The sequence below is a fragment of the Canis lupus genome, chromosome 12, assembly GCF_003254725.2.
Source record: "Canis lupus dingo isolate Sandy chromosome 12, ASM325472v2, whole genome shotgun sequence".
In the NCBI taxonomy this organism is placed as follows: Eukaryota; Metazoa; Chordata; class Mammalia; order Carnivora; family Canidae; genus Canis; species Canis lupus.
In genome coordinates this window covers 16,403,432-16,419,073 of record NC_064254.1, presented here as the reverse complement: position 1 = coordinate 16,419,073, position 15,642 = coordinate 16,403,432, and the positions used below count along the sequence as shown (strand labels likewise).

General features: G+C 34.2%; 1 long non-coding RNA gene across 1 annotated transcript; it reads right to left on the bottom strand.

The window, feature by feature from the left end:
* Nucleotides 1-688: 688 nt before the first annotated feature.
* LOC112641228 (uncharacterized) lies at nucleotides 689-15,018 on the bottom strand. The gene is made up of 3 exons (XR_007401166.1): nucleotides 14,945-15,018; nucleotides 1,857-1,935; nucleotides 689-792 (listed from the first exon to the last, which is right to left on the bottom strand). It is a non-coding gene; the product is annotated as an uncharacterized LOC112641228 (long non-coding RNA).
* Nucleotides 15,019-15,642: the final 624 nt, after the last annotated feature.

Genomic DNA, 15,642 nt, shown 5'->3' with positions numbered 1-15,642 from the left:
TTGGCACAGTGTCTGGAGTACCGGTTGGGTATAAATATTTTTTGCATTAGTAAATGTAAAAAGATGTTAAAAGGGATTCTGCCTGAGTTAGAATAATAACTAAAGACAATCAATGCCAGGTAATCGCCTATCCTAAAGACCACCCATGCAGGACTTATTAAAGGTGGCCTAAAGTCATTTCATGGTAATGTAGTCAATATATCCAAGGTAGTCAGTGTTGGAAATGTGAAGGCCTTGAAGAAACATTTAGAGAGAAGAAAATTCCTGCCAAAGGTTGTTCTGAGTGTTGAGGATCCACTTCCTTAATGTGGTTCACGTAGGGAGCTTCAGTGAAAAGGATAAGCTTTAAACTGAATTTTCTTCAGTAAAATTTTATTTATATGGGGTTAGATTGTTAATCAATTTAAATGGCACAGTATTTAAATAATAATGGTGGGAAAACCTATGATTCCCACTTGAGATAGCCAGGGACAATGAAGACAGATCCTTTCATTTTTGAAAAATAGTGATATAAAGTAGATAATTGAGTGAGAATCTTTCATCTCACTCAATTAACCTAGAAACAATGAACTGGTTATAGTAACTAATCAGTTAAAGCACCTGATATTTGGATGGCATTGTTGCATCAGGCATCTGATGCTGAGCACAGAGAGATAATGTTAACATGTCAATTTCTGATTTTAGAAGAACCTGCTGTTTGGCTAGGTCGGTTTGGCTAATTTGTACATACTTACATGATTTATTGAATATCTCTCTACTATGTTTGTAGCTTTTTACTTCATGAAGTATTACCTATAAAGACAGAGATATAAGCAGAACGATGGTAACTTTGGAATCTTAAAGTTGTTGTAGGGATGCAAATTAAAACCTCATCTTACTGAAATAGAATTCAGAGACAATGTTCTTTACCTAAAAGCAAAGTCTTCCTGAGATTCACCTTGCTGAGAAAATGTGTGCGTGAATAATTTTAACCTTTATGAGAAAAAGAAACCGGAGGACCATGTCTGTGTGTAAACCTAAGAAAGACTGTTATTCACATGCATGAAAATAAAAATAAAGAGACTATCAATCATAACTCAAAACTTACATTAGCAGTAATAATTATAATTAACTTTTAGCAAATACAATTAATGTTCTTGGTTCACAGGAAATTTTAGGCTTTTGTCTAGGCATTTTTTTTTAAGATTTTATTTATTTATTCATGAGAGACACATGAGAGAAGCAGACATACGCAGAGGGAGATGCAGGCTCCCTGTGGGGAGCCAGATGTGGGACTCCATCCCTGGACCCCGGGATCACAACCTGAGCCAAAGGCAGACACTCAACAACTGAGCCACCCAGGTGCTCTGTTTGGTCATTTTTAATGAAAATGTCGTTTTGAAAATTTTTTAAAAGATTTATTTATTTATTTGAGAAAGAAAGAGAGAGAGAGGGAGAGAGAGATCAGGGGGAGGAGCAGGAAGAGGGGGTAGAGGGAGAGGGAGAGAAATTTTCAAGCAGACTCCCTGCTGAGCACAGAGCTTGATCTGGTTCTCAATCTGGACCCTGAGATCATGACCTAAGCTGAAATCAAGACTTAGATGCTTGAACGACTGAGCCACCTCAGTGCCCCATCTTTTTAAAAATTTTTGACACCACCTTTAGGTTCCCATTGTGACCCCCGATTTGTAAGTAATCTATGAAGTACTCGGTCAACTTGATTTTTCCTACTGAGTTTGCTATAGTTGTGTTTTTCAAAATGTTTTTGATATTAAAAATTGCAGAGTCTGTGCTTCAATTGTGAGAATTTCTCTTAAGCAGTCATCAAGATATAGCAAATCATTTTCATCCGATATTAATAGTTCCTCAATACTTACAACAAACGCCGATTTTGAAATTGTAGGAGAATAAAAATAATTTTTCCTCTACACTTTTAGGCTCTTACTTGAGATGTCCCTATAATAAAAGACAGATTAACATGAGAAAAACAAACAGAAATTCAATACTATATGTACCTCATATATATAAGCAAAAAAGCAAAACCAAACAATTTGGACTAAATCGAACTAAAAAGCTGCATAGCAAGGAAAACCAACAACAAAATGAAAAGTCATTTTACTGAATGAAAAAAAAATTGTAAATCATATATCTGATAAAGGGTTAATGTTCAAAATATATAAAGAACATATATAACTCAATAGCAAATAAAATGCAAGAAGGAAGGAAAGAAAAGAAAAGAAAAGAAAAGAAAAGAAAAGCAAAGAAGAAAAGAAAGAAAAGAAAAGAAAAGAAAAGAAAAGAAAAGAAAAGAAAAGAAAAGAAGAAAAGAAAAGAAGAATCCAATTACAAAATGGGTAGAGGATCTGTATAGACATTTTCCAAAGAAGACGTACAGATGACCAACAGACATATAAAAAAGTTCATTATCACTAATCAGAGAAATGTAAATCAAAACCACAGCAAGGTATCACCTGACATTTGATGGGATTGTAAATTTGTGCAGCCACTGTAGAAACCAGAATGAGATTCCTCAAAAACTTAAAACTAGAACTAGGATATGATCCAGCAATTCCACTTCTGGGTATTTTTGCAAAGGAGATTAAAATTATTTTAAAAGGATAAATATGCCCCTATGTTCATTGCAGCATCACTTACAATAACCAAGATATGGAAAAAAACAAAGTGTGCATTGATGGATAAATGATAAAGAAGATATGATATATATATATATATATATATATATATATATATATATCTACATTAGAATACTACTCAGCCATAAAAAATAATGAAATCTTGGCATTCACAACAATGTGGATGGATCTTTGAAAGTATTATGCTAAGTGAAATAGAGAAATATAAATACCATATGATTTTATTTATACACGGAAGCTAAAAAACAAAACAAATGGACAGAACAAAGCTCATAGATATAGAAAATAGAATTGTGGTTGCTAGAAGAGAGGGAGGGTTAGGGAATAGGCGAAATGGGTGAGAAGGGGTCAAAGGTACAAATGAACCGAGTAACTAAAATGGCCCAAGCCACCACCCTAGATACCATCTTCAGCTAAGGCAAAAGAAAGATGTTGGGGAAAGGATGCAGTTATGGAAGGTTACTAGGAAAAGCGCAGTGAATAAAAGTATGGCTGTTATGCAGATGTAAGTCCTGCCTTCTCCAGTGATAAGAGTTTCTAGAGATTTGTTCATTCTCCTCTTCTTAGTACTGAGAGGGAGACAATCTTACAAATAGAGATTTTTCCTTATAAACGTCTTTACAAATTGATAATTTTTACTAGGCTTTCAGAGCTTTTTCTATATCTGCTATATCTTTAAAATAATCCTTATGCCAAAAAGGCATATTTTGGGGTGGCAAATTCTGCAGCACTCCAGAATTATAAAGCTAGCTTTATTTTGTTACAATTTCTTTTTACCTCAAAATAACACGCTGGGAAAATGTACTCCTATCTCTCATTTTCTTTACTTTTACTTTTAATTCCTCAACACTCAATTCCATCTTTTTCATAACTATGTCTAACATGAGGGATTCAAGATTGATATAGCCCTAAAACAAACTATCAGTCTTGATGAATAGGCATATAAAAAAGTAAATTCTTGTATCCCACGTTAGAGAGGGCTTACTTTATTTCCAGAGAACGCCATCACCAAACAAAATGCCTAACCTAAATATTTCTTCTATGAAGTTTCAAGCATGAATGTCCTAAGGTGCACTGAATAACAAATGATGCATTACATATTCCTCCAGAGGGGAAGAATTTAAATTATTTTTCAGCAAACCTACAGTGCATATTTTTATATGGAGTAATATTAATTCAGGCTGTTTCTCTTCAGCAGGTTGGAAAAAGAGATTAAATATAATTTTAACAACATACTTATAGCTGAAAACCCCTACTTTTGAAATACTGGAGATAAGAAGTGCTCTTTGCCTGTAAAATATTAATATTTTTAAATAAGATAAATAAATATTAATAGAAAATGCATTCTAATATCAGAAACCATTTGTTACAAACTTGAGTTTTCCAAAATGATGATCAAACTTATGTCAAAGCCACTTTTGAATATCAAACCTAAATTAAGGCAACACCATTTATAGTCAGGTTAATATATTCAGGATGTCATTTAACTAAAATATACGTTAAGTATATATGCTTTTTAAGGTCAATTTCTCCTATATTTGCTTGGAGGTATATTTAAAATGTACACTCTAACTCAAGCCTTATTTTTAAAAACTATTAAATCTATCTTTTGTTCATTTATTGAAAGCTTTGCTACTCAGGTCATTTTAAAGGAAGCATGAAATATATAGGCCCAAATATTAAATGATGTTGCCTATCATTCCTTTTTTTTATGCTGTTGATTACATGATTAATTTGTATTGGAGAAGAAAAAAATTCCTTCTACCTTTCTAGATTCTTGGCTGATCTAATGATTAAATTAGCATAAGATGGATTAACAAGAGAAAAGTCAATTTAATTACACACATATAGGAGCCCCAGAAGAATAGGAGACCCCAAAGCAAGCTGGGCAAGTGAGACTTATATGCCGTACTGAACTAAGGAATTGGGTAAGGACCTGGGGCTTCAAAAGAGAAGATGGTGATTCACAGGATGATTAGAAGAGTAGATGTTGGTAATTAAATGTTTGTCAGGTCACTCAGATTAAAAAAAAAAGTAGTTATCTCTTGGTCGTAGCTCTCTTTCTGGGCTAGGCCCCCTCTCTAAATTATTTTCTGGTAGTTTAAGGGAGAGGTAAAAGTTTTTCTTAGGTCTGCAGGTCTTGACTGGCTAGAGTACACATGCCAAAGCAACACATTTTGGGATGACCTATTCTAAACTACTTCATTTTAAATCTGCTAATTTTTATCACCAATACCTATTAAGGTAATGACAATCACATTTTTTTTAGTCTTATCATGTACTAGGCATTTCTCTAAGTATTTTACATGAACCAATATATTCATTCTACAGAGAAATCTTAAGAGATTGTTGTTATTCCTACCATCCTTCCTTTAAGGAGAAAAATGAGGCTCAAAGACACTAATAAATCTGCCAAAGTTTACATAGCTACTAAGTGAAAGAGTGAGGCAGCCTGGTTTCAGATGGGTTTTTATCACAATCATGTTGATAACACTTAATCATACCTAAAATCATTGTCTGACTCATTTAATATAAGCATCTTGAAAATCATGGAATTTTATTTGAGCCTGGTGGTATTTTAAATTCTTTTTAAAATGTATTCCTACTGAAAATAGAACAATTTTCTATGGCTTAATATGAGTCTTCTGTTTCCAAAATTATAATGGCCTAGAAATTGCAAAATTCTCCTGCTCTGGAACATCTAAAAAAATAATTCAAAATACTCTTTCAAACTACTAGATGAGCTTGCAGAAAATCAAGGAAATAACTCAAGTTAGGTATAATCAGGAAGTTAGGACCACAGATTTATGCTAGCAGGAATTGAAAGTTAATGTAGGAGTATATCTAGATCTCACATTACCTACAGCTTCAAAAGCAAAGAGCTGAATAAATCACATACAATAATAGCTATAGCAGAAAAAGAGACTCTATACAGGTAAATTGTAACATTAATGAAGTATCGTGTTTAACTTGGCTTTAGCACTAAGTGGAGTCTTTTTTGTAAATAAGAACTTCATTGAGACTGTGTGGTCAAATCTGGCCTTCAAATATTTTGCAGTCTAAATCTACTATATTTGTTCAGTTCGCAATACCTAAGCCAAGAATTACAAATTATATTGGACCTAAATCTTTTTCAACCAGGTACTTTGAAAAAGCAAGCCAAAAACCTACCTGGAAAAATACATACCCAACACAGGATGTCAACAAATATGGCCTCTCAATTAAACATATGCTAAAAACAAAGGAAAACAAACTACCACGAATGAGAAGAAATAGAAACAACATTACCAGAATTACAAAAGTTCCGATATTAAAAATGTTCAAAAAAGAACACTGAAGAGATATGCTTAACAAATTTAGGAAAATGAGACCAAATTGAAAATATATTAGGATAAAAAGATTACCCAAAAATAGAAAAGAAAATTAGATATATTTATTTTTTTAATTAGATATATTTAATTAAGAACTAGGGAGATGTTATTTAAAAAGTAAATATAATTAAAATTAACAATTTACTGGGGCATTAAATAGCAGTTTGACAGGGCTGAAGAGAATCAGTGAATGGGAGAAAGATCAGAAGAAATTGCACAAAATGCAGCACAGAAATAGAGAAATAAAACATATGAAGGAAAATGTTAGAGACATGGAAAATAAAGTGAGAAGATGCAAAAATATTTTTAAAATAGATACCAGGAAGAAATAATAAAACAATTATATAGAAGTAATAGTGAGAAAGATAACACCTGATAGTTTCCTAGTATTAAGTGATGAATAATGGCATTTGAAAGCCAAAGAATTCCAAACAACATAAATTAAAACAATTCTTATCTAAACAAATCATAGTGAAATTGCAAAGTACAAAAGATCTTAAAACAGCTGCAAAAAATATTAACAAAAGCATGATTAGAATGACAAATTCTCAAGAGAATAAAGGCAGCAAGTAACGAGCAAAATATATGTGCAAAATTCAGAGAGGAAGTAAGCGTCCAATTATACTTTGGTCACTCAGAATATCTATTTCCAAGAATGAAAACAAAGACATTTTCAGACAAAAACTTTAATTTAAGAACTTTTAAATGATCTAATAGAAGAAGAAGAAGAAATATATTCCAGAAAGAATACCTGAAATGAAAGTGAGACTGGTAAGTAAAAAGAATAATCATGCTGCACATCTAAAGATAAATCAGTGGTGTAAAAAATAATAATTTTTTTTTTATTTTAAAGATTTTATTTATTTATTCATGATAGTCACAGACTGAGAGAGAGAGAGAGAGAGAGAAGAAGAAGAGACACAGGCAGAGGGAGAAGCAGGCTCCATGCAGGAAGCCCAACGTGGGATTCGATCCCGGGTCTCCAGGATCGCGCCCTGGGCCAAAGGCAGGCGCCAAACTGCTGCACCACCCAGGGATCCCCTAATAATTGTTTTTTATTTGTAACAAAGCTGAGTTAAAATAGCAGACAACAGGTGCCCCTAGTGCCCCAAGTACCCAGGCTCCTGAACATCATTCCCTCCATTACATAAGACATTTCCCTCCTCTTTCAGTGATTCTAGATCTAGCTTTTCTGCCTGTCAATTTGTTTCAGCCTCAGAGAAGAAAGGAAATACTGACAAGGTATTTCACCATCCCATCATCCCATCCCAAGGTATTTAAGGTCATCCCATCTTTTTATATTACTCCAGTGCTATGAAAAGAGGCTTACTTTATTAAATATTCATTTGAATGTTGATAGTAACCGCTAAAAGAATAGAAATCCTGAGTGAAGAAAACATGCAATAATAACCTCAAGTGATTTAGAGAAGTCATGCGATAAAAAAAAAAGGTGGTGGAATCATTCTGAGTAGAGAGAGGAATAAAACATGACAAATAGTACACAATGAAAATATCAAATTTAAATAAATTTATGTCATTTCAATAAATGTGCCAGGTAACACAAAATAACAATGCCTTTAACGAGACCTCTTCTACCTCCCCTTCAGTCTCTCTCTCTCTCTCTCTCTCTCTCTCTCTCTCTCTGTCTATCTCTCTCTTTCTCTTTCACAAATACACACACACACAGACAACCACACAAATTACGGCTAATGAGATGTAAGGAGAGCTTTGTAAGTGTCCTTGAAGGAAGAAGATGGACTTTTTCATCCATTTCTTCTTCTCCCTGGCTGAAATGAGAATAGGATAGTCAGAGCTTAAGTAGTTTTCTTGAGGTATGAGATAGAAATAATACTGAGGCTGATGGATCAACAAGATAGAAGGCAAATGGTTTCCTCACAACATGGGACTCCATACCAGCTCTGGGTTGCCTCCCTTCAGGTTTTGTTTTTACAGTTGTGACTTATCCTTGGGCATGAGGATTGCATTGTCCTGGGAAGTGGACTCAAAGCCATTTGGACAAGGAATATCTCAGTCCCAAAGACCTGGAACATTACTCTAGAAAGGGAAAGGGCCTCAGATAAACAAATCCCCTTGACTAGAAGAAAATTACTGCTAAAGAGAAGCCAGAGGTGACCACCTAAAGAAGTCCCAAGGCAAAGACTATGGTACTTGGGCCTAAAGGAACACAGAAAGCCCCAGATATTTGTGATGAGGAATAAATAAAATCAAGTAGGGAAAGTACCCAATATATAAAAACACTCCAGGCTGATGAAAACTGGGTGCCAGACAATTGTACTGAGTACAGAGTAGATACTGACCTAAGAATGACTCCTGACATCATTCCCATTACCTAAGTCCTTTCTCCTCCTCCTCTAGTGCTTCTTGCTCTAGCTTTCCTCATGTCAACATTTTTTGTTCTTTGAACCTAGGAGAGAATTGTCTTAGCTTCTGCTAAGAACACAGTCTCTTATAGGACAACACTGTAACAGAACTGTAGGGAATGTTCACCTGTGAGAAACATTTATCCTACTCCAAACTGGAGTTACTCTAAGCTAGGCCTTACAAGGCAGAGAACCACAGCTCTTCAAAACAAAAGATACACATAAATTAAGCCCTAGGCTTCTAAGAATGATTAACTGCAGTAACTAGTCCTACAAATTCAATCAGGGACAAAGCCACAGAATAAACTCTGAGATCAAACTGAATATTTTTAAAATTATACTTTGTGAAGGATTGTACTTGCCAGTCACCTTTAAATCCAGTCAGCCAGCTAATTAAATTTCCAGTTCCCAAAATATTCCCAATAAACAGAATCCAAAATAATAATGCACTTCTATATTTCCTCAGCAATTTACACAAAAACATATTTATAACAATCTCTCATGGCCAACAATAGCTTTATAAGTTCCAACTAATATCTTCGTGTGACAATAACCCACTCGAATTATTTTACCATTTGTAGTGTTTTTGCAAGGATTTATAGGCACCATAAAAGAATTTTCTTTATAGAGTTGTCTACCAACAAATATTTCTGTTTTTCACAGAAGGAATAAGATAGGAGTTAATTTCATCCAACTTTTGAGAAATAATCAGTTCTTATCTGTATAATCTTTTAGATTATGTAATATTAGCTAAAATTGGAAGAAATACTCAGGGATTCATGTTCATGGTGAAATTTGATATCACCAAAGAGCATGATTTCTTCTTTTGGGAGACTGATTGGATTTACTGGAAATGTCATTAAGTTTCCCATAGCTAGAGTATGAGACAGTGAATTCTTGCATTATACGACATGTAGGAACCTCTTCCTCTCGAGTAACAATAGATGATTAAAGCTATAGTGCCTTAAACCTGGGAATTTACCAGACCTGTTGTTTTCCAGATTCTTGGAATGTTAGAACTGGAGACCACCTCAGGATCTCACAATTCCAATGGCATATTAGAACAATCTGAAGATCTTTTAAACTTACAGATACCCAGGAGCATCTCAGACCAGTTAAATTAAAGTATTTCAGGATAATCACTAAACCTTGGTAAATGCTTAAAGTCCCCATGTGATTCTAAGGTGCAGTCTGGTTAACATTCAGTTGTCTTTTAACCAAATTCCTCAATTTACACAAAAAGGGATCTAGTAATTCTAGGGATCAGTTGGTGGAAACAGGTTTATTTCTTATTTCTCCTCTCATTTCCTTATTGGCTCTGCAAATAGAAATCAAAACTCTTCATCAGCTTCATACATCTGTATCCTGAAGGGGCAACTTTTAGAAGCTTCTCAGATCCCACTACACAAAGGACTTTGTATTTTAACCAAATATGAAGTCAGACTTGTGAGAATCACATTACAAGTCAGAATGCATACATGTAGAACAATAAGAGATCCAGGCACTAAAAAGAAAGTTATTCTAGAGAGCCTCTAAGATTCCTTTTCAGTATACCAATCTTTGTTCAATTTTCATCTTAAGATTCAGTTTCTGTCACATTGAGCTGATGAAAAACACAATTCAGCAGTGAGAGAAACTCTACTCTCATTATCCATGGAAGTATAGATTCAGCTCTTGCTTATCTTATAAATTAACATGTATTTATTGTGTGTTTCTGATGGACAAATCATAGTATCAGTATCATTGGATTAAGCTCTACACTAAAAGAACACGTAAGATCACTGAGTGTATGAAACAAATGAAAGAAAGTTAACTGGATTATTTTGAACTCATTCTAGGTGCTCAAAATAGTTTATGGTGATTGAGTGGTTGATTCATTACAATTCTTGCTTTTCCAACAGTCCAATATTTAATGATTCAGGTAATTTAATAAATATAAGTTAGGTTATAAAATTAGACTTTTCACTCCCCTACCCAACAGGTTTTATTTTCTATATCTTCTTGATCACTAGCCTGCCTCTGTTTAGTCCTAATTGGACGTGATGCAATGGGATATTAAAGCAATCTTCTTCATTCTACACTATCATCTCTTCTCCTATTAGTTTACCATAATCTCAAATTGTGGAAATGAAGAAAAACTTGGATTACATGGATCAAGTCGGCTCTTCCCTCTGACAAGAAGCTTCCCCAAAGGAGAGGAACCTCTTTATTCACTCTACAGTTCTATCAAAGGGACCTATCATGGCCAGTAGTAGTCCAAATCACCTTCCTACTCTTTTCAGTGGGAAATACACATCTGTCAAGTAGAGTTCCCCTAAGAACATTAATGCTGTTCCAGGAAGTGTCTGTATCATCATAACTATTCTATAGATGAATGTTTCATATAGAGGTTTTGACATGGTGATTCTGTAGTAGTTCTGCCAACATCTGCAGAGAAACTATCATAGTGACTGGAAAATGTCTCAGGTCGTCTTAAAACTTAGGTTTTCTGACATAGTGAAGAGAAGAGGGATAATAATACTATGAGAAACTGATCCTGGAAAACTTATCTTTGATTCACTCTGGTGGTTATTTCTCAAGAATGTAACAGAGTCCCAATTACAGTCATGTTGAGACAAGTGTTTATATCCTGCATTTATATTTGTTTTCTCTGTTGTCTCTGTTTATGACTTTGTATCAATTACTACCACCCTTTTAAAAATTGTGAAACAAATAAACAAATTGCAGAGTTCATTGGCTTAAGAACCTAATTTCTTTTCCTGAAAATTACATGAAACACAGTATATCCATTAATTGCTATTCAGCAATCATTTATAAGACTCAGTGCTACAATACCAACACGAGGACTAAACTTGCATGCCGCAAATGGTTCTTGATTAAGAATTTTCCTAACACACTTCTTTTTTTCCATTTTGTTACTTACTCAAAATGTATTTACCACAGATAATATTCTAATTCAAGTTGGAATTAATGGCAATCTGTCTTGGTCAACATTTCTAATTGAGAGTCTCATCATCACACATCATGGACATGTTACCTCGCTAATTGAATTTGCTATTCATTATTTCTTCATATCTTTGTCATTGTCCTTACTTTTTCATGTCCTTTTCGGTCCACTATCTTCATCCTTCTGTACCAAATTTGATACCAATCTCTTCTACATAGTTTATTTGACTACCCCAGCAATCCAAATTTCTTCATTAAATTTCTACAGCACCTGTTCTCTATATTCTTGTTTTGACATTGTTACAATTTAATTGTGAGACATACTACAGTGCAAAGCATTCTAGCACATGATGTTAATTTTGTGACCTAGACTCTAAGTGCTATAGAAGAGATGTGAAGAGAAAGATTAATAAAAGATGTTTATGTTCTCATTTATTTCAAGCACAGATTAAAGCAGATGTTTCTAGATGTAAAATCCAGTGCTTCTTTCAACTTGGAAGTTGTGCCAACTCCTGGATAAGGATATTTTTTGCCAAGAAGCAGAGAAATGATGAGTTTCCGGTGAGTATTTCTAAGTCCCCTTTAATGCAAGCAGAAATGAAAGGCAGCAGCTGTTGATCATGCTTTATTGAGGCTGCAAATTTCATCATTTAAGCACTGAATTGATTAATTCAAAACACTACATTGAGTGTGTTTTCTGGAAATTGATGAATATGCAAATAAGAATTTGGAAGAAGTTTTACTCCTCAGAGTAATTGAAGAGGAATTTTACTGTCTGCCAATATATAGCTATCTAAAAGGTCTTGTACGGATGCAGATATTTAAGACATTACTGATGTCTGAGGTAACATAGTTGTTGAGCTACTTCTCCTAAATCCTTGCTTTTCAAATTTAAATGTGCATGCAAATCATTTGAGGATTTTGATGAAAACACAGATTCTAACTGAAAAGTCCTGGGATGGGGCCAGATTCTGAATCCCAAATAAGCTTCCAGGTGATGCAGACTGTATTTTGAGTAACAAGGCCCTAAGCCACCTTTCCCCTGCTACACAGAGGTACATTCCTCCTCCCACTTTCACTAACCTGAGAGTGCCCACTACTGTAGCTAGGAAGGTGCTGCTACATGTTCAAGGTCAAGGAAGTATATATCTACAGTACAAAGTCATTTTCAATGCATTTCCTTAAGAATTGGTGTTATAGATGGTGGCTAGGTGTAGTAGAATCATTTAGCCCATTTTCTTTATTCTTTAAACATTTATTGAGTGTTGTCTATGTGTAAGGCACAAAAATAAAGATAAATAAAATCAAGTTCATGGTTACGATGTTAGCTAGTTTCCCCTGCTCAATTTGAACTCAAGAATTTATAGCATTGTAGAGGTGTATAACATTAAGATACCAATAATTTCTTGGAATAATTTAAGGACTAACATATTTCATCTACATTATTTATGGAGTAATAAGAATTGAGTTGCTGATGCCAGGAACAATACCTGCCCCTCCCCATCTAAGGGAGGACAAAAAAAGTCTGGAAAAGAAAATCAAAGAATGTTGGTAAAAATTGCAATTGTAGTGAAAAAAATCATAATAAATGAATGATGATAATAATAATAATAATAATCAGAAAAATCCTGGGAATACTAGGCCCCCAAGTTATTCCTTTTCCTTGCAAAATTTCAGTGTGTCTCATTCACATACTCATTAATTCCCTGGTTCAACCAAAATTTACAACGTGCCAAATATTTTTCTGGGTCCTGGTAAGATTATGGTGAATGAAACAAGATTCCTGACTATATGGAGCTTATGGAACACAGAATGACAATATATAGTAAGTGAATTAAGAAATAGACAATAAAATATCTGAGAAGAATGAGTACTTCAAATAAGTACACAGTGTTAATAGCTGGGAAGGAGATTTTGTCAGAGGACATCTGCATGGCATTACCCACTGTCTCTGGAACAGACTTTCAATAGGATACCTCACATTCTAACCAGGAATTCCCTGCTCATGGAGGTCATCTCCCTAAAGTTTGAGGGGTAATTCTTACACACCCCTTTTTTTAAAGAATCTTAATCCTAGTCTCTGAACAATTAAATATTTTATAACCATTTCTTCCATGACATCATCAAATAAACAGATGCATAGCAACATCCCCTGATAGCCTTAAAAATAGTTATGCAGTTAGTATTTTCTCCTTCCCCTAATATTTCACTCTATCTATAGTATAAGATGAGTGGTTTTGCATGATAAGAGAAATACAAAGTCTTATGGAAAGAAACATAAATGAGGTCAATACTAGAATTCCCTAATGGAATGAAAGAGAGATTGTGAAGACAAGACATTGACCTCGGAACAGAACAAATGAACAAGCTTTTCACAGGCAAGATGATAGAAGCATTTGGATGTCAAGATGTTGTGGACAAAGGCTTTGAAGGGAAGGGAAGTTAGCATTTGATGGATATTGTACTATGTTGGTGATATTACCAGGTACTTAGATATGCCCAATCCAAGAACGTCTTTCATATGTAATAATGCTGTTCACTAAGAGAATGAGATCCAAGACTCAAATAACTTGGAACATATCATGTTGATAAATTTCCAGATAATAGGAAAACATTATGGAAGGTAAGAAGAATCACAACCAAGAGGGCAGGTCCTTGGATCCTCAGAGATTTATGGCCAGTACTAAGTGCTATCTATGCAAATGTGCTCAACTCTATCAGATAGGTTCCTACTGCTTTCCTTTTGGGAAGTCAATTTCAGACTTCCTCTCACTCTGGTCCCTCCTCTGCCGTGATATGTTATCTAAGTGGTTTTGTACCTAATCTTAGTAATTCAACTCACTCTGAGTACACACACTATCTTTTTTAAATATCCGAATATTTCACTCCCAGTCTGTCCCATTGACATGTCTACTCACTCATGTCTGTCCTCTGACCATTAAAAGTGAATCTCCAGCAAAACTGGAGATACAATGTTAAGCTGCAGACTGGCTACATGTGAATTGATGTAGCTCCTAGGTAGATGTTTAGAGCGTTAAGTCTCTATATAGGTTATTATTCTCTTGAGCATAATGATTCAGAAAATCAAAAAGCATGTATATTGGAACTTTCTATTCACGAATGGCATTTGAATGTATTTCTAAAATTTGTTTTAAATTTATGGATTCATTATAAATGGAATGGCTGGATAGAATACAGATGTCCACTCTATCAAGGGAACTGCTCACATGTTTCAAATTCACACATAAATATTTAGAAGCTAAATCTTTGTAATTAAATAAGAGTTCCCACAGAAAGCATTCAGTAGTTTTCTTTAGATTTTTATTATTATTATTATTCAACAATAATGGTCCATACCATAGGCCAAAAGCTGTTTTTCTTTTTTCCATTTAAGGTTTCCATTTATTTGATTACTATATGTGTACAAATGGAAAATACCCAAAATACATAAATGATATAAATAATTCAGAGATGAAGCTCTTTTTCTGTTCAAAATGTCATTATTTTTCCTAATTTAAATGAATTGATATGTAAATGTAGTTTCTATTATCTAAAGTAAACATGATTCTAGCATAAACAATATTAGCATTTAAGATAATAATAGCTGCCTTACCTGCCTCAAACTTAGACTCAAACATATTCATCTTTTCACCATTGAACATATATGTACTGAGTGCTGATTATGTGTCAAGCACTGCAGTAGACTAATTTTGTCACAAGACTGTAAACTTGAATGTTTCCTTTGTGAAGTAATTAAAATTCTATACTACTTGCTTAGCCAGTATTCTCCCTAACTCACAATGCAGCCTTTCAAGGTAGGTATTATTCTTGTTTTGCCAATCAGGAGACAGACTCAGACAAGTTAGGATGTTTGCCCAAATCCATTCAGATCATGAATATCAGGAGTTCCATTCAGTTGGTTTGAACTCTAGATTTTATCTTTTCAAGACCCTTGCTCTATCTACTTCAGCACATGGCCCCACACACTTTCATCTGTATGACCATTTCTTGCATCAGTAGTGGCAGCCCTGTGATTATAATCCTAACTACTTTCTGCAGTGGTTCTTGCAGTTTCAAATTGGTCTTCATGAGAACACTGAAAAAGCTGGGAGAGTATAATTACACATCTGACATTAAGCCTCTTCATCATACATACTTTTTTGAATTTCAATAACTACTACTATCTCCTTGAAGCAAAGACTATCTCTTATTTATTTTTATATCCTTCTATCTAACATAATGCTGGGTGCACAGCAGGTGCTCTGTAAGTTGACTTGGAACTAGTGTTTCTAAAATTATTCTCTCATCTAC